At 35.0% G+C, this 21,303-nt stretch overlaps 1 pseudogene; it reads right to left on the reverse strand.

Moving 5' to 3' along the window:
• Positions 1 to 20,569: 20,569 nt before the first annotated feature.
• On the reverse strand, positions 20,570 to 20,667 carry LOC114007689 (uncharacterized; annotated as a pseudogene).
• Between the last annotated feature and the right edge of the window lie 636 nt (positions 20,668 to 21,303).

A 21,303-nucleotide genomic window follows, 5' to 3' on the forward strand; every position in this document is an offset into this window, starting at 1 on the left:
ATTTTCAAATAATTAAAAATAGAACTACCACATAACCTAGCAATTCCATTACTGGGTATATATTCAGAGGAACTTAAATCAGGTATGTAAAAGAGAAATCTACAAGGTGCAGCTAGTGGCATGGTGGTTGAGGCACTGGACTGCCAACATGGTTGACCATTGTTTGAATCCTGGACCCAGTTGGTTGAAAAACTATACCAGGCACATGTGTATGCATATTCAAAATCCTGAGGGGAAAATGGAGGAGAAGGGATTGCAGCATGGCCACTCCCCTGGTGAGTGATTTCTCACAGTATCTCTCCCATAAGCACACATAACTTATGGCAAAAACACTAAAAAACAAACAAACAAAAACTTAAAATAAAAAATAAGAAATAAATAAATAAATAGGACAGAGAGAAGAAAAGGAGATATTTGCATTCCCATGTTCATTGCAGCATTCATTCACAATAATCAAGATAAAGATTGGGATCAGCAGTTGGCGTAATGGCTACGTTGCTGGACTCCCATGTAGTCGACCGTGGTTCGCGTTCCGGACCTGGTGGCTTAAAACTCACACCAAGTGCGTGTGCATGCATGCCCAAGATCCCAAGAGGAGAATGGAGGAGAAGGGATTGCGGTGTGGCCATCCCCCATGGGGAGTGATTTCTCACTTTCTGTCTCTCTGTCTCTCTCTGTCTGTCTGGCGAGTGCACGTGCCCTATCGCAAAAAGCCTCTCAAAAAAAAAAAAAGGTAAAGATTGATTCTATATGTCTATAAGTCATTTGGCTTTGATATTGAATTTTTATTTTTATTTCCAAACTAGCTTCTTGGTAAAATATAAAGACCCTTCTCTATAATATCATCTCTGCATTTACACATGTTGAAAGAAAAAAAAAACATGTTGAATAAAATTAGAAGAGGAAATAAAAATACAGGTCAAAGGAAAACAATTAGTTTATAAGCAAATGTCTTGCTGAAAATCAGCACTTTGCTCTCAGCCAGTGAACTAATCTGAATGGAATAGAGATTAATTTTGTGCAGTGGATTATTGTGGCAATGAAATAAAGACTGATACAAAAATAAATGATTATTTCTTAAATTGAACGGAAGATTACTTTCAATTATAAGAAGAATCAAACTCATCCTTGATAAAAAAAAGTGTACTTCAAATCGAGGAGAACAATGCATATCTAGAATCAGATGTTTTCTGGCCTATGCTTTTAGCTATCTATTTGAAAGTTGGAACAGGGTACAATTTTGACTTTACCTTTTATTTTCATCTCTTTACAAATATTCTCTGGTAACAAGCAATTTTGCTGGCTTAATATACAGAGTTGTCTTAGGTGGAGATGTGTGGCACCCACTTATAGTGACAAGAGCATGTGTGGTGGGAATAAGAATCGAAAATATGTCAAAGCATGAAATTATAGGAAAGAAAGAATATAGTAGTTGTGTTGTTTCAAATAATACTTGCACTTCGCATTTGCGAGAATATTTTCAAATGTTATTTTATAGTTTTCAATGTGAAGACAATTTTATATGTATTCTAAAATATGATAGTGTGCATCTTTGTTGTTAAATGTTTTATATTGTAAACTGACGTGCTGTATCTGAGTTGGTGACTACTATGATGGTACATAAAATAAAAAGTTTAGAGCTAAATGTGTAAAGATCTGATATGAAGTTTAGATGTGATCCTACCACATCAGTAGTTCATTTTGACACATGCAAAGATACTTTGATATGTTAATGTCTATTTATTAATTCTAAACTCAATCTGTCTTTTTATATATTGCTAAAGCACTTATGTACTCAGCAGAGGGAGAGAAAGGAAGTATCCCCAATACAGGGTGATCAGGCTGCAATCTCCTCTATTTTTCTATCCTGTCAAGATCTTGGACATGCTTACACATGTGCCCAGAGTGTTTCTTAAGACACCTGCACTAGGATTTGAATCTTGATCAGACATGCGGGATCTGGCTTCCTATGCACAAGCCCAATCACTATGCTGCAGGGCTGGTCGTAATTTAACTTTTTAAATTTTGAAATACCACAGTTTCCAATATACAGTTTATTATTACTTGAAAGGTAAATTTCAAAGACTTCTGTTTATAATTAAGTGCCATAGAGATGGTATTAATTGGGATAGTTTTTCCCTCAGAAAAATCTTTTCTTCACTTACATTAATTTCTGTTGAATCTAAAGAAAAAAAAATAAAAAAATAATTTCTTATAAAATCTTATGAGAAAAATATCATGTTATTTAAAATATTCTTTATATTTCTTATTTTTATATTAATCTTAAATATTCCAAGTACATTTCCTAATATAAATGCTAAAACAATTTTTCTCTAAAAGAAGAAATAGAGTCTCAGAAGCTGAAATAAATTACAAGAACTCTTATGCAATAGTTCTGAGTAAGCCATCCACTACTTTAGAATATATTTTCAGTTATTGTTCTCTTCTGTGTATGATTTTTAAGGTACAATCCAGTTTAATCTTCCTTTTTTCTCATGTTATTACTTCTATGATAAAGGTACCAAAAGTGAAGGATTAAAATAAAGTTAAGTGAAATAGAAACTACTGATTAAACATTATCCACAGTGTTTCTTCTTACAACAGCTATTTTTCTAAGTGTATTTTAGTATTTTATAAATTATGAGAATAGAACTTAATCTCACTAAGATTATTTCCCATAAATACAAAATACAAGGATGTTACAATATCTCTAAAAATATCAGAAAAAAAGTATATTAAGCAAAACAAAGAACATTATTCATTTGCAGTACTCCTTAAGCTTTTTTTTTTTTAAATCCTAATAAAATACAAATTAACTAGGACCAAATTACCAGGCTGAATATTAAATTAAATATATTACCTTTCATTATTATTCTTTCTCTTGGTCATTTTATGGAAGAGAGGAGGAAATGACTTTTATAAAAAGTGTAATTTTAAAGTTATAGTAATTAGAAGAGAATGATACTGGCATGAAGTCAAACATATGGAGTAGAATATGTAAATATACTAGAAAGAACAGAGAGCCCCAAAGTAAACCCACACATATTTAATCAACTGTACTTCAACAAGCATACCAAAAATACAAAAAGGGAAAAGGATAATCTGTTTAAAAATGACGTTTGGAAAACTAGTTATTCACATGCAACACAGTAAAACCGGACCTATTTGTTATATTATACACAAAATGAATGCAGTATAAATTAAAAGATTAGATGTAAGACTCAAAACTTTAACTGCTAGAAAACGTAGGAGAAAATCTTCTTGGCATTGTACAATTTCTTGGCCACGACACCAAAAGCACAGGCAACAAGAACAAATATAGACAAGTGGAAATATATCAAATAAAAAAGCTTCTGCATGGCAAAGGAAATAATCAACAGAATGAAGAGACAGATTATGGAATGCGAGAAAGTATTTGCAAACCATAAATGTGATGATGGATTAATATCCAAAATATATAACTCAATTAATTCAATAGCAAGGAAACAACCCAACCTAAAAATAGGCAAAGTATTTGAATAGGCATTTCTGAAAAAAATATATGCATATTATGAAAAGATGTTCAACATCACTATCAAATAAATGCAAATCAAAAGTACAGTAAGATTTTTATCTCACACCCATTTAAATGATTCCTATTAAAAAATGCCAGAAATTAATAATGTTTTTAAGAATGGTGGAGGAAAGGGAACCCTTGTATTCTGTGGAAATGTAAAATACTGTAGTCACTATAGAAAAGTGTATGAAAGGTCATTGGAAATTGATATTAAAACTATATTAAATTCAGCAATCCTGTTTCTTGGTCTATATAAAAATTAAGTGAAATCAGAATCTTTTCTTTTTTTTAATCAGAATCTCGATAAAATACCTGCACTCCCATGTTCATTGAAACATTATTCACAATAGGCAAGATACTAAAATAACCTAAATATGCATTGACAGATGACTGTATAAAAAAATGGTAAATGGAATTATTTTCTTCAGTTCTATCTCAGTCTCCTTCATGTTCATGTATAGGAATACAATAGATTTTTATATGCTAATTTTATATCCTGAAAATTTACTGCATTCATTTATTACTTCCAGAAATTTTTTCATGGATGCCATAGGGTCTTCCATGTATACAGTCATGTCATCTGCAAATAGAGATAAACTCATCTTTTCTTTTCCTATTTGAATGCCTTTTACTTTATTCTCTTTTCTATTGCATTGGTGAGAACTTCCAGTACTATGTTGAAAAGGAATGTAGAAACTGGGCATCTTGTCTTGTACCAGTTCTACAACTGGTACAAGAATGATGTAGCTATGGTTTTGTTTATAGGTGGCTTTTATTTTGTTGAGGGATGATCCTTCTGGGATTATTTTAGTGAGAGTATTGGTCATGAAGGGGTGTTGTATTTTATCACTTTTTCTGCATCAATGATAATACCGATGCAGATAATATGGTTTTTATCTTCCTTTTTTAGGGGAAAGTGATTCCAGTTACCATGGCCACTAAAAGTATAAGGTACATAGGAATAAATCTAACCTAAGAAGTTAAAGACCTCCACAAAGAAAACTATGAGAAGCTAAAAACAGTAATTGAAAATGACTCAAAAAAGTGGAAGGACATCTCATGTTCCAGGATGAGAAGAATTAATACAATCAAAATATTTGCAAAATGACAATTCTACCCAAAGTAATCTACATATTTAATAGAATCCCAATCAAAGTACCAAAGATATTCTTCAGAGATCTAGAAAAAACAATCACAGAATTTGTGTGGAATCATAAAAGACCCCATATTGCCAAAGACATCCTGCAGAAGAAGAGTGGAGCAGGACACATCTCACTCCCTGACCCAAAAATGTATTATGAAACTGTAATAATCAAAACAGCATGGACTTGGCACAAAAACAGACACGTGGGCCAATGAAACAGAATAGAGACCCCAGAAATAACCCCCAAAACAAAGAGTCAACTGATTTTTGACAAAAGGCACCAGTCAATCCAATGGGGAAATGAAAACTTTTTTAACAAATGGTGCTGAAAAAATGAGTATCCACCTGCAGGAAGATGAATCTGAACCCTTATCTTTCATCATTGACAAAAATCAACTCAAAGTGGATTAAAGATCTAAACCTAAAACTCCAAACTATAAAACTACGGGTGGAAAGCACTTGGGAATCTCTGGTAGATATTGGGTAAGCAAAGACTTCTTAAAGAAGACCATCAAAGCACAGTCAAATCCCCAAAATAGACAAGTGAGATTACATCAGATTAAGAAGTTTCTGCACAGGAAAAGACACAATAATTAGTGTGAATCAACAATCCTCAGAATGGGAGAGTATTTTTGTAAGCTATGCTTCAGATAGGAGATAGATAACAAAAATGCACAGGGTACTCAAGTGGCTTATCCCCCCCAAAAAGATCAACACAACTAAAAGATGGGAAAATAAGCTGAAAAAACAACTCTCTAAGGAAGACATATGAACAGCCAAAAGACATGAAAAACTGTTCAACATCCCTCATCATAAGGGAGATGCAGGTAAAAATCACAATGCGATACCACCTAAGCCCAGTCAGAATTACTAAGATGAAAACCAAAAAATGATAAGTGCCAGAGGGGATGTGATAAGAGGGGAACTCTCTTACACTGCTGGTGGTATTATAATGGATCCAGTCACTGCGGAGTGCAATATGGAGATTCCTCAAAGATCTCCAAATAGAAATACCATATGACCTGCAATACCACTCCTTGGTATCTCCCCAAAGGACTGAAGAATACTTAGTTGGAAAAGTGCTTTCAATCTATGTTCATTGCAGCATTATTCACAATTGATAAGACATGGAATCAATCCACATGTGCATAAACTGAAGAATGGATTAAAAAAGTGTGGCACATATACTCTATGGAATGCTACTCAGCCATAAAAACAATAAGACCCTGGTTTTTGATAGAAAGTGGATGAATGTTGAAGATTTACTACTGAGTGAAGCAAACCATGCTATGAAGAAAAGACATTTTATGTCTCCACTTAATATATACTGTCTGTCTATACTCCACTTAATATATACCGTCTACACTCTGAAACTGAAAAATTAGAGGATATAGAAACATGGCTAAATTAGAGGGATAAGATACAAAAGGATTCAATAGTGTTAAACAAAAATTAAACCCAATGTACCCATTGAACAAGCAAAATCAACTTTTTTCCCAGAATTCAGCTAAATTCTTTACAGAACTCTTTCTAGATGATGTTTAGTGACAATTTCTTGAATAAACTAACACAAAATTCTTAATACTACATGCAACAGTTCCCATTTCTGCAGTTGATCCCACAGCTATATAACATATATACATTCTCTTTTTTTAAATTTTCTTCACCAAGACTCTGGTATGTCTAGATTTCTTGGCTGATAGGGTCACATAAATATTATCCATAATATGCCTAAGGTCTTCATTTTTCTACATAGATTCCTTCATAATCATTGATAATATATAACTATCATAGACCTGACAGCTCCTAGAGGCAACCCAATAGACTACCTGGCTCCAAATGTATAGGAAAATATACATTAGATCAGGGACTTAACCACAGTTGACCATGTGGGAGTCCAGCACCTTAACCACCACTCTACCTGCTGGCCTCAGTTTGTTGTAATTCCTACTGTTTCATTTATTGGATGTTATTCTGACTCCTAATTCAAAACCAACAGCTCAAATTTATAGAACTAAAATTTGGGGAGATTGGAAGCACAAATATTGCTGGTGTGTCATAGAGAGTGATCAAGAGAAAGGCAATCTTATAGAGTGCAGACACTCGATATATATTAAGTGGGGACATACAGTGTCTCTCCTTCATAGCCTGGCTTGCTTCGCTCAGCAGTAAATCTTCCATATTCTTTCACTTTTTGTCAAAAGCCAGGGTTTTGTTGTTTTTTATGGCTGAATAGTAAGGTTGTACAGACACAAGAGATGGGGATTAGTGCCAGAAGTGGAGTGTGTGGAGAAGAGGGACCTAAGGAAGGACATTTGGAAGAGGGATACGGAGAGAGAGCATTGACGAGATGGGGAGGTGTGGTGTTATTGGTGGAAGATACTCTGATCAACTGGACTGGGGATAAATGTTCACACACATACTGAAATGTTCACTTTGTAAGCTAAATAATATGATTGAATTTATATAAAAAATTAAAATAAAAAAGTGAAAAAAGAAAAAGAGAAAGGCAATCTTACTCCTGGAGCAACGTATTCTCACTGTTTGGGACACAGCTCTACATATGAGCTCAAATACTGCACCTTGGAAAAAAGAGACCAGTTCACAGGTTATTGTCACAGTTCTGAATCGGTACATGACCCTGTGTTTATAATACTGTTCCGTCAGTCTATTAGGCTGGCCTCCTCTGAATGGTGACACATAAAACAAACTAGTAAGTCCCAAGATTGTGAATACCATGCTTAATACCATGTTTCTGAGGGCACCTAAATTGCCTAAATTTTTTTCCACTCATGTTTAGTGATTGTTGCAGCCCTTCAACTTGGCTCTAGGTTTTGCTTTACCTGAGATTCTCTACCTTTATTTCCATTTAAGCTTCCTTGCACTTCCTTCTATCATAGTGATTGGGTTACAAGTATGTATATCCTGAAAAACAGCGAGAAAAGTCAAAAGCTATAATGGTTTCAGTGCTTTGTTTTGCACCATGTTACCTTTACTGCAGAATGTTTATTAGAAATTTGAAAGTTTAGACCATATATTCATGGAAAGAAAAAGTATACTCAAATATTGGGTTGCTGGAGAAGTCATGATGTGTTTTTCCTTCTGTTTTTCTATGCAAAAATGCACCATGACTTTTCAGACAATCCAGTATTTTTGGGAGAATAGACCGAAAAAAAAAAGTGTAGGTATTATTTTTTAACCTCTGGCCACAGAATATTTATATTATTTTCAAATGAAAAATATACTTACCATTTCTTAAGATTCATCTCCAAAGAACTCATCTGTGATCCATCTCCAAAGAACTCATCTGTGATCCATCTCCAAAGAACTCATCTGTGAAACAGAGAAATTTTGTAAAGTTTTTTTTTTTTTTTCCCCAATAGGAAGCATGCATTTGCTGTAGAAAGAGAGAGAGAGACAGTGAGACAGTGAGAAAGAAAAGTGAGAAATCACCCCCAGGGATGATGGCTACACCACAATCCCTTCTCCTCCTGAGATATTTGGCATGCATGCACATGTCCTTGGGTGCTTGGTGTGAGTTTTAAGTTGACAGGTCTGGGACTCTACCGTGGTTGGCCATGGAGGGTTAATACCTTAACCGCTATGGTACCTGCTGGCCCCAACAGTAAATATTTTTAGTAGTGTATGGCATATGGTTTCTGTCCTAACTATTCACCTCTGCCATTATAGCTTGAAAGCAGTCATAGGCAATGAGTAAATAAGTGTACATGGGCTGCATTCCAATATATATTTTTTTATTTCCAAACACATGTGGACCAGAATTGCCTAAGTGCCCACACTTTGGGGACCTCTAACTTACTCTAATAAGCCTAAACTTGAGAATCAAGGTCTAGTCATGTGAATCAGGTTCATTTATCAGGAGAGTTTCTCAGAAGTGTATCCTTTGCGTGGGACCAGCAGTTACTGTAATGGTTATGTCGCTGGACTCCCACATGGTTGACTGCGGTTCATGTCCCAGACCCAGTGGCTTAAAACCCATCCCGGGCACGTGTGCGTGCGTGCCCAAGATCCCAAGAGGAGAATGGAGGAGAAGGGATTGCGGCATGGCCATCTCGCCTGGGGGGTGATTTCTTGCTTTCTGTCTCTCTGTGTCTGTTTGGCGAGTGCACGCGCCCTATGGCAAAAACCTCTCAAAAAAAAAGAAAAAGAAGTGTATCCTTTGGTACAACTCCGTTTTTTTAAATCTAAAGTCAAAAAGGCAACAAACAAGCTCTCCAACCCTCACAGATCAAATACAATGGTGGAAAGACTAGGTCAGTGCAGTTCCCTCCACTCAAAAAGGGAGACCGGGGACCAGTAGATGCAATAGTGGCTATGTTGCTGGACTCCCACATAGTTGACCATGGTTTGAATCCCAGATCCAGTGGCTTGAACTCTCACTGTGCACGTGTGTGTGCATGCCCAAAATCCCAAGAGGAAAACGGAAGAGAAAGAAATGCGGCATGCCAATCCTCCCTGGAGGATGATTTCTCACTTTCTGTCTCTCTATCTCTCCAGCAAGCACAAGTCCCCTATAGCAAAATCTCCCAGAGAGGTATGGGAAGTATCTAGAAGGCACATGATTTATGGTGATTTTGAAATGCATTAGACAGATATTACAATCTGAATATATTTCTCATTGGTCTTTAGAAAAGAGACTGAAGTTCCCTTTCATTTTGTGCTGTTTCTATCTGTTTTGATCCAGGCTGAAATAATTCTATAAAATATTTGTAAATCTCATGACTCAATTGGCAACCCACTACATTAAACAAATGGCCTATTAATAATTTGTCTACTGTGAGACCTTTTCTGTCTTGGGTTTTCAACAAGCCTTATGGGAGACACTTCTTGATATATTATGAAGCCCTTTAATTAAAAGTATGAGGCAGGTCTACAAGATCTTAATGGGCATTTTGTCTGAGTAACATTTTTGAGACAATTCTTGACTTTCTTTAAGGTCTTTATCAATGATTACATATTTATATGTTGAGTTTAATATTTATTCTGAAGCCATTTCTTTATTTGAGAATCTCAAGTAGGTAGGAATGAGAAATAATTTAAATTTCAAACTCAGAAAACACTATCGTGTTTCTGTTGTTTTGATATTTCTTTTAATGCTGATTGCTTACAAAGTTTTAACCTTAAGACTCTCCTTTTAAATTGTAGTATAAACAGTTAGATAAATAAGGTGGCACCTCTAACACTCAGCCTAGAAATGTGTGAAATATTGAGCACATTAACATCCAATATTAGTAGGCTGAATTTGTCACAATTAATGAACCAACATTGACATGTTATTATTAACTCAAGGTTATAATGATTTACAAGCTAATTTTTGTGGTACAAGTCCCTCTGTATGTTTATGAGGTGTTTATATATGTACCCTTTCTTCCTCTGTAATGAAAATCTGATTAGATGCATGGGCACGAAGAATAAATTGGATGTTCTGGAGATCCGTACTGACAATTTTGGTGATGTGATTAAATTCTTACTGGTGGCATGGAAGAAGTTCTAAGAAATATTCTTACACAAAAAGGAACTGTATCACTTTTTTCTTGTACATTCTTCCTATTTGAAATTAATACATAACAACTGAATATTCAGCTTTTATCTTGTATTAAAGTTGAACTTAGGAATGGAAACCAGAGAAGGTAGAGAACCACGATTGACAGTAATTCATCCTTCTCATCACCAAGTGCATTAGAGGTTCTGGATTCACTCTTTTTGTACTTGCCGACAATGAGAAATATTCTTCTGTCATTTTTATAATGGTGTCATTTTGAGTGTCTCTACACTACGTATTCAAACTTAAGTCTCAATTGCATATAACTTAAACATGAGTATGGCAGGTAATTATATGACTTTAATAGTTGGATACAAACTTGCAAAAGCCCCAAGTTTTCTGTTTAAGATAAAAATATTGTTCTAATTCTTTAATAATTATCTCATACTTGTGCTTCTCATTTGCATGTTTTTATTTTTTTCTAACTTGGAAAATACTTCTGTGGTAGTATATCTTCTGTGTCAAATAGACCAGGCTAAGAGAAAGTGAAACATTTGGCAATATGCTATTTCTGGATATGTTCTTGAAGGTCTTTCTGGAGGAGGTTAATATTGTTAGCTTTTGAACCACTAAACTGAGTAAAGATCTGACCTGACCAATGTGCAAAGGCATCATCCAATCTGTTGAGGGACTAAGTTGAATAAAAAGGTAAAGGAAGAGTGTATTATCTCTCTATATATCTCTCTTCTCTCCCGCTCTCTCTCTTTCTCTGATTAATATGGCATTGGATGAGGGAGTCCCTGGTTCTCAAGCCTGTGGACTCAGACTAACATGAGTAGTTCTATGTTTCTGGAGAACCTCAATAAACTTTTATACTTTCATTTTTAAATAATTGTTAATCTTCCTCAAAGAAATATTCCTTTACTGATGGACAAATAAGCTTATGAAAGAGAGAGAAACAGATGTTATATATAACAATCATAATTATATGTAACTACACACATACACACACACACATACACACACACACCACACAAATAATACTATGTTGGTCAATGACAGACTACACATACAATGTTGATCCCATAATATTATATAAGAACTTTTCCTATAGATTCGTGACATTGTAGCCATCATGATATTGTAACTGTATATTATTCACATATTTGTGATGATGCTGTAAAATAAATCTTCTGGCCATCTGATGGCATGGTAAATAAGGTGGCTAGATCCCACAAAGCTGACTATATGGTTCAAATCCCAGATCAAGTGACTTGGAAAACATGCTGGGTGCATGTGCATGAATGACCCAAATTCCAAGAGAATGGAGGAAAAGAGATTGAGAAATTCTAACTAAATCATTGAGGAGAATGGTTGAGGTATGGCCATCCCCTCAACGAGTGCTTTCTCACTTTTCTTTCTCTCTCATAAATGCATGTGCCCCATAACAAGTAAATAAATTTTTTAAAAAATCTTTTTTCATTGCCAAAGTATAGCACATACAATTATGTACAGTACTTAATAAGAAGAAACAATGTTACTTGTGTATGCTTAGTATCCTTTTCTTAATGCTATAGAGTGCGCGTGCTCACCAGGGAGAAACAGAGAGAAGGAGAGTGAAAAAGTGAGTAATCATTCCATAGAAGCATAGCCATACCACAATCCCATCTCCCCTATTCTTATCTGGGGATTTGGGGCATGCATGCACAGGTGCCCAGTGCATTTTTCAAGCCACTAGGTCTGAGATTTGAGTTGAGAATTTGTCCATGTGGGATCTAACCACCCTAATCTCCACTGGCTGACTCAAGTTTACCATGGTTTTTATCATTATTTTAGAGTGTATATCTTCTACTTAGAATAAAATATTTACTATATAAAATAGTTTGTTTTATTATGCCATCGGCAGCCTCGTAAATCTCCTGTTTACTACATCTATTGACTGCATCATTTTCTCTCGTGCTTGATTTAATCTCATGTTTTTTTGTTCATCATGGCTGTTCCCTAAAAGAACAAAATCTATTGCTAATAGTGCCAGTAAGAGGCCACACTAACTGACCTGAAAACAAAGTTCAGAGATCAATGGCTATTCAGGTAGGAAATCAGTAATTGTTTTTGCAACCGATATAATTTAGTCTGTGTTCAAAGATTTGAGAACAAGGGACTTTCAAGTCCAAGGTCATATCGTTCAGAGAGACAGAGAGAGACAGACAGAAAATTTGACCTCCCTCCACCTTTTCAGTCAGGTATGTCCCATTTCATCAGAACGGCACTCTTGAAGTGATGGAAGTTGTTAAAGAATCTACTTCACTGAAAGCAATAAGACTAACAAAATTTCAAACAGGGAATTTAAATAGTGAAAAATGTTCTAAAGACTTGGATTTAAGACCAGACACAGAAGCATCTTCATCTCAGTACCATGATAACCTTGTCAAAGTAAAATGGTTTGTGATATTGAAGGAAAAGGCTAGACTCAAACATAATGTTGAATATACTGCTTGCTCTGGGTGGTTTAAGCAATTCAAGAACAATATGTTGGTCAATGATTCTTTATTATATAATGTGAAAGTTAGAGGTCAGTCTGAGAGAACTGATATGAGGGTGACCCAAGAGTTTTTGGAAACTTTGTACAGTATGTTATATTCTCAAATTCATTCTACATCAAAGGCATCCTCAGAAGTTCATGACTTGTTTTGACATGTTGAAGAAATCATATATTTACTGAATACTTAGCACATGCCAGGAGTTGCAGAAGGTAAAAGAGAGGAATAATAATATTAAGAATAAACTCTAAAAGGTTGATGAAAAATGCATATTTGCAAAAACTATCCATGGATTTCAAATTTTTTTTCACCAAAGTAGCATCAGACTAGCTTGTAACACACTCCAGCTTTTGGTTTAAAGCACTAAGAAGAATAACACATTGGTTTTAAAAGAGTCCCTCCCACAAAAACATGAATGTACTAAAACTGAAGCAGAAACAAACATGAAATTTACCTGATGCTTTAGTGGAAGAACAGTAAAAGCATAAATGCTTTACAAAAATTTTATGAGGACAATACCCTAAAGAAATGAACATATTTATGAATGGATAACTCACTTTAATAAGGGACAAGATGATGTTGAAGGTGACCCCTGCAGTGACAGATCATCCACATCAATTTGTGAGAAAAAAAAAAAAATCTTGTTTGTGTTCAAACTGAAGTGCTCCAATGAGGAACAGTGAAAATAATGGCTAATGACATAGACACCTCAACTGAGTTGATTCTGATTGAAAAATTATAGCTGAGCAAACTTTCTGCTGGATGGGCCAAAATTTGAGCCCAGATCAACTACAGACAAGAGTAGACCTTGCAATGCAATTTTAGGCAAGTGAGATTAAGTTTTTGAAGGATTTCTTCAAAAATTCCAGTGGCAGATGGCTTATGGCTTTCCCAGTAAGATCCTGAAGATGAAACACAAGCAAAGCAATGGCTTCCAAAAGGTGGACATGGTCTCGTCAAAGCAAACGTAAATCAACCAAGAGCAAAAGCCATGGCCAAAGTTTTTTAGGATACTCAAAACATTTTGCTTGTTGACTTTCTGATGGGCCAAAGAATGATAATATCTGTTTATTATGGGAGTATTTTAAAAAAAAAATATCGGAATCTTTAAGAGAGAAATGCACAGGAAAACTTCAGCAGAGTCCTCCTTCTCTGCAACTATGCCCCTGCTCATTTCTCCCAAACAAGGGCAATTTTGTGAGCGTTTTGATGACAAGTAATTATGCATAGACTTTACAATACTGATGTGGCTCCTTCTGGCTTTTTTTATATTAAACATTTTATTTCAAGATTTTTAAATTCTCAGAAGACAGTATACAAATACAGATTACATTATTATGACCAAGGTAATATTCTACCTGACAAAAAAATCAAAATGAAACAAATTATGTACCACTACTGAACAAACATAATACTTGATATCCAATCCAGGCTGTACATGCATAAAATGATCTGATCACATGCTTGTGGAAACTGAGTCTTTTCCCAGAATGCCAAAATTCTAACCTTTCTGACTGTCCACTGCCTTTTCCTCTTGGTATTTTGAGAGAATCTATATAATATAAAAACAACTGGAATGGCCCTTAAAGACTGCAAAAAATAGGACAAAACTAAAAACATATCTATAATGTAATTCTGCATAAAATATACATGGAAAATTTTATTGATTAAAAAAAGATTTAAAAACAAAAGACCATTGTAAATAATGGTTGAAAATCTCATCATTTAAAAATGTTCATTATTTGCATATTGTTGGTAAAAAACAGTATTTTTTTTTTTTGGAGGGGGAGAAGGGAAGGCTATGTCTAACTTAAAAAGTTATTCACAAAAGAACAAAATCTATAGCTAATAATACCAGTAAGAGGCCACACTAAGTTCAGAGATCAATGGCTATTCAGGTAGGAAATCAGTAATTGTTTTTGCAACCGATATAATTTAGTCTGTGTTCAAAGATTTGAGAACAAGGGACTTTCAAGTCCAAGGTCATATCGTTCAGAGAGACAGAGAGAGACAGACAGAAAATTTGACCTCCCTCCACCTTTTCAGTCAGGTATGTCCCATTTCATCAGAACGGCACTCTTGAAGTGATGGAAGTTGTTAAAGAATCTACTTCACTGAAAGCAATAAGACTAACAAAATTTCAAACAGGGAATTTAAATAGTGAAAAATGTTCTAAAGACTTGGATTTAAGACCAGACACAGAAGCATCTTCATCTCAGTACCATGATAACCTTGTCAAAGTAAAATGGTTTGTGATATTGAAGGAAAAGGCTAGACTCAAACATAATGTTGAATATACTGCTTGCTCTGGGTGGTTTAAGCAATTCAAGAACAATATGTTGGTCAATGATTCTTTATTATATAATGTGAAAGTTAGAGGTCAGTCTGAGAGAACTGATATGAGGGTGACCCAAGAGTTTTTGGAAACTTTGTACAGTATGTTATATTCTCAAATTCATTCTACATCAAAGGCATCCTCAGAAGTTCATGACTTGTTTTGACATGTTGAAGAAATCATATATTTACTGAATACTTAGCACATGCCAGGAGTTGCAGAAGGTAAAAGAGAGGAATAATAATATTAAGAATAAACTCTAAAAGGTTGATGAAAAATGCATATTTGCAAAAACTATCCATGGATTTCAAAATTTTTTTCACCAAAGTAGCATCAGACTAGCTTGTAACACACTCCAGCTTTTGGTTTAAAGCACTAAGAAGAATAACACATTGGTTTTAAAAGAGTCCCTCCCACAAAAACATGAATGTACTAAAACTGAAGCAGAAACAAACATGAAATTTACCTGATGCTTTAGTGGAAGAACAGTAAAAGCATAAATGCTTTACAAAAATTTTATGAGGACAATACCCTAAAGAAATGAACATATTTATGAATGGATAACTCACTTTAATAAGGGACAAGATGATGTTGAAGGTGACCCCTGCAGTGACAGATCATCCACATCAATTTGTGAGAAAAAAAAAAAATCTTGTTTGTGTTCAAACTGAAGTGCTCCAATGAGGAACAGTGAAAATAATGGCTAATGACATAGACACCTCAACTGAGTTGATTCTGATTGAAAAATTATAGCTGAGCAAACTTTCTGCTGGATGGGCCAAAATTTGAGCCCAGATCAACTACAGACAAGAGTAGACCTTGCAATGCAATTTTAGGCAAGTGAGATTAAGTTTTTGAAGGATTTCTTCAAAAATTCCAGTGGCAGATGGCTTATGGCTTTCCCAGTAAGATCCTGAAGATGAAACACAAGCAAAGCAATGGCTTCCAAAAGGTGGACATGGTCTCGTCAAAGCAAACGTAAATCAACCAAGAGCAAAAGCCATGGCCAAAGTTTTTTAGGATACTCAAAACATTTTGCTTGTTGACTTTCTGATGGGCCAAAGAATGATAATATCTGTTTATTATGGGAGTATTTTAAAAAAAAAATATCGGAATCTTTAAGAGAGAAATGCACAGGAAAACTTCAGCAGAGTCCTCCTTCTCTGCAACTATGCCCCTGCTCATTTCTCCCAAACAAGGGCAATTTTGTGAGCGTTTTGATGACAAGTAATTATGCATAGACTTTACAATACTGATGTGGCTCCTTCTGGCTTTTTTTATATTAAACATTTTATTTCAAGATTTTTAAATTCTCAGAAGACAGTATACAAATACAGATTACATTATTATGACCAAGGTAATATTCTACCTGACAAAAAAATCAAAATGAAACAAATTATGTACCACTACTGAACAAACATAATACTTGATATCCAATCCAGGCTGTACATGCATAAAATGATCTGATCACATGCTTGTGGAAACTGAGTCTTTTCCCAGAATGCCAAAATTCTAACCTTTCTGACTGTCCACTGCCTTTTCCTCTTGGTATTTTGAGAGAATCTATATAATATAAAAACAACTGGAATGGCCCTTAAAGACTGCAAAAAATAGGACAAAACTAAAAACATATCTATAATGTAATTCTGCATAAAATATACATGGAAAATTTTATTGATTAAAAAAAGATTTAAAAACAAAAGACCATTGTAAATAATGGTTGAAAATCTCATCATTTAAAAATGTTCATTATTTGCATATTGTTGGTAAAAAACAGTATTTTTTTTTTTTGGAGGGGGAGAAGGGAAGGCTATGTCTAACTTAAAAAGTTATTCACTCAAAATTTATTCAAAACTGTAAATAACAACTCACTGTTTATTCCCTCTCCAAATGTTTCATCATGAATATTCTCATATTTAACCTCAGGACAAAAGAAAAGACTAACTTAAAGTGCTTTCTCAAAATAAAATCCAAAGGCCCAAGAAAATTTGAAAGTGGGCCCTATAACGAGTATTTTAAACTAATTCCCTAGGTGATTATCCCACATTCAAAAATTTGAAAACTAATGGAGGCTGGAGGCCTGAAGCACCAAGTCTATCTCTCCTTCTGGCTTGTTTCTTAACTCAAAAATATTCTTAAAAGGCACCTGTTCTTCTTCAGTAAATAATGTTACAATGTTTCATTCACATGGGTAAATTCCCAGGACCTTCTGCTCTAGAGATAGACAAAATGGCCGGTATCAACATTTACAAAAGTGTTTTGACTTGATGGAGTTTACGTTGAAAAATAAAGTTCAGGGTTTTTTTTTTTAATTTTTATTTTTGATTCCATTTGTATAACTTTTTTGAAGTACCCTCATAAATGCATTTTATTATTTATTTTTTAAAATGTTATACATTTAATTACTATACATCACTTTGCTTGCAAGCTGAATAGACCAATTTCTGCCATTATTTACAAATTGCTAAGACAAGGAACCAACCCAAATGCACTTGATTTTTTAAAAAATGCTATATGATTCTCACACTCACGAGAGAGGCAGAGAGAGAGCAGGTTAAAGGGAATGAGAAAGCACCACCAGGGGCATTGCCATGCTGCCATCCGTTCTCCATCATCCTTTCAGGGTGGTGAGTACATACACATATGAACCCAGCATGTTTTTAAGCCACTGGGTTCAGGATAGGACTTGAATCTCACAGTTGTCCATGTGAGATCCAGCCGCCCTAGCCATCACGCTACTGGCTGACCCACAAATACACTTTTATAGTTAGCCATATTAGTATTAGGATTGACCTACAATATCTTTGAAAGATAATTTTATAATTTTCTTCTTTCGGTGGTTTTAAATGGCATTGCAAATAAACATAATGTATTTTTTGAATCTTAAATTTGTGTCAATCTTTTTACTGATTAGATGTTTAGTTTTTCAGAGCTATCAAAAGAATTATGTATTATTACTATTTTTTTAAATCATGAAAGACTAGGGTGACATTGAATGTGACATCACTTCGATAGGGAGTCATTTTCTGCCTACTGGGATTAAAAGACTTTTTTATACATTTCAAAATTCTCGAAGATCCATCTTATCCAAAACTCCTTGCTCATGTGGCTGCTGACTTTGACAATTGTCCACATGACTATTTATGTATCAGCTCTTGGCTCTAGGAGATTCCACTCCTGTGTAGAATATCTGAAGAGCATGAAAGTAAGGGAAATATATACATAGAAATGACCTTCTTTAGCAAGGTGAAGGATAATGTTAACAGAATGCCTGCAATCTCTCTTCCTGGCCTATGTAAACCTGCCAATAGCTATTTCATGGCTTGTTATTGAATTTCTTTGGCTATAAACCTGGGAGGATTAAAGCATAATACAAAATAGGCATTTTTTAAAGTTTTTAAAAAATTGCTGGTGGGCATGTGTGCTTAATGAATAGAGAAAAGAGGAAGAGAGAGAGTGTACCCTTCAATGGCATATGGTCATTTTGTCATTTTTTCCCCCACCATTTCAGGATTTTACATACATACATACACACACACACACACACACACACACACACACACACATGCACACACTCCTGACATATTTCTCAAGCTACCAGGTCCAGGATTTGAACCACATCAATCAATTGGATCCAACTTTCTATACACAACACTTAACAACCACATTCTGGGATCACTTTACAGTTCAGTGCTAATTTAATTGACCTCTTTTTTTATGTCGGTCCTCAGGGAAAAACTCATACCTTTCTTTATTGCTATACTTCTTTATTGTTTTTTATGCTAAAAATACCAGAAATCACATTCAGGTGACCAGATCGTTTTCATTTCTGTTATTATTACCATCCTAAAAATTACAAGTTTTCTTTTTCTTCTAGAGAGAGATTTTTGCCATAGGGCATGTGTGTGCTTGCTGGAGAGATAGAGACAGAGAGACAGAAAATGAGAAATCACCCCCTTCCAAGGGTACGGCCATGCCACAATCCCTTCTTCTCCATTCTCCCTTCAGGATTTTGGGAATGTATAGTCACATGCACCCAGCGTGAGTTTTAAGCCACTAGGTCTGGGACTCAAACGGCGGTCAATACCTCAGAGTCACTGATATAACCTTTATGCCATCTGCTGGTCCCTACAGGTTTTCTTTTTTATGTGAGGTTTTTACCTACAGATAGACTTCGATGGTTAAAATACCTAAAACTTTCTGTGTTCTGCATTGCTTTTTTCCATCTATTTAGAATGTCATCTAGCTTTACCTCGAAGAAATTGCCATGTTGAAGATATAAATTTCCCTGAATGAGTAAGATTGAAATCCCTGCTTTGACCCTCTCAACTTATTCTGATAAATTATGCTTTTGTGATAAACAGCTCTTCTCCATCTGAGGGGCAAATCACTTACTTTTTGTAAAAGCATCTATAACATTTCGGACCACATAAAATGACTGATGTGTTTCCAAAAGAAGAAGAGAAGATAGGGACATGATAAATGAGGTAAATATACTAGACTTTATGATTTCATAGTAATGGTTAATAAGAACTGACCCAAAGTAAAATCATAAGGTCTGAGACAATGATTTATTGGTATATTTTAATTTGCCACAGGGTGAGTACATTCACCAGAGAGACAGAGACAAGGGGAGGGAGAAAACACCTAAAAGTGGGGCACGGTTTCACACAATTCCTTCATTTCTGCATACTGTTGAGATTTTGAGCACTCATGCACCTGCGCCTGACATGTTTTTCTTTTTTTAAATCTGATCTTATTTATTTGTTACTCTTATAAAATCTTTTTAATAATTATTTATTTAATTCCATTTATTTATTTATTTATTTATTTATTTTAATTTGACCAGAGAGAGAAAGAGAAAGAGTATGAAAGCAAGCCAGTGGGTCTGAGACTTGAACGGCGATCGGCCTTGTGGGAATCCAGCACCTTAACCACCATACCACTTGCTGGCCCACTCTTATAAAATCTTGTGTCTACTAGACTGAACTCAGAAGCAGAAGCTCTTAGAGAGGACAGTCTGTGTCTCTCGGCAATCTGTTCTTTGCATTTTTCCTTCAGCCTCTTACATTTTTTTGTCCAAAGGTTTAGCATATTCTTCTTCCTCTTCCTTATTTTTCTTAGTGTATTATGTCTTGAAAGCATCATGTTGGTGTTTTTGTTGCAGGATATGCGGATTTACAAGATATCGAACCTCAGGTGCTTTGGTCTAAGGTTTCTTAGCTTCTCTATTTTAAGGGCTTTGTCACAACATAGTGGTAGATATCTTCAGAGATATAGAGATGTTTCTGGATTCTGTTGGCTCTCTTAGACCCCAGGTGACGAGGCATCATGGTATCAGTCAGTCCTGGAACATACTTCTCTATTGTTTTCTTACAATAATTGAGTTGATAATGCTCTGACTGAGATACACAAGGCAACCCCAAACAGATTTACACTTTTTTTCTCCTGTTCTTCTTGGTCTGTATCAGATATGTCCCCTATTCAGTAGAAAAATATGGTATGCTTCATGAATTTGCATGTCGCCCTTGCAAAGGGGATATGCTAATCTCCACAACTCCAATTTTAGTATGTGTGCTGCAGAAGCAAGCTATCCTGTCATGATTTCCAAGCCATTTGGTGGGTTCTCAAACTGCATGGTCAATCATGTGGCAGCTACCATCCTCAACCACTAGGCCAGGAGCCAACATGAGAAAATGGTTTTTTATGTGGTTTTACTTTCAGTCTCACTTCTCAACTCACCTGAAACTTTTTGTGTCCCTCAACGTTCACAGAAGTACCCTATGCTAATTAATCATTGTTGTACATTCTACCCATGAGCTACTTAGTTAATGATACTTGAAGAATATAATGTAACTTAAAGAATACATTGTAGTGGCCAAGATACATTGTATCCAAGATTCATCCCTATCAGACATACAGTTTGATAGGCAAATGAACAAAGTAAATTAAGTTGCAATTACAAAATGTAATATTGATACCAGAAACAGGTTTAGAAGAATATTTTTTAAATGTGTACATAAACTTTCTAAAAATAGGAAGGGTACTTTAAAATATTATTATACAATATGCATCTATTTCTCCTAAAGGAATAGCCCTGTGGAAGAGAGTTCAAAATCTAATTCTCTAAGCTAAGTAAGCATGACCTACCCCAGAAAAACTGCAAGCACCCTGGCATTTTTAGTAAAATATTTAAGCAAGTGCTCTCAACTTAAGAGTCCTGCT

This window comes from Tupaia chinensis, unplaced genomic scaffold, assembly GCF_000334495.1.
Source record: "Tupaia chinensis unplaced genomic scaffold, TupChi_1.0 Scaffold000033_1, whole genome shotgun sequence".
Taxonomy (NCBI): Eukaryota; Metazoa; Chordata; class Mammalia; order Scandentia; family Tupaiidae; genus Tupaia; species Tupaia belangeri.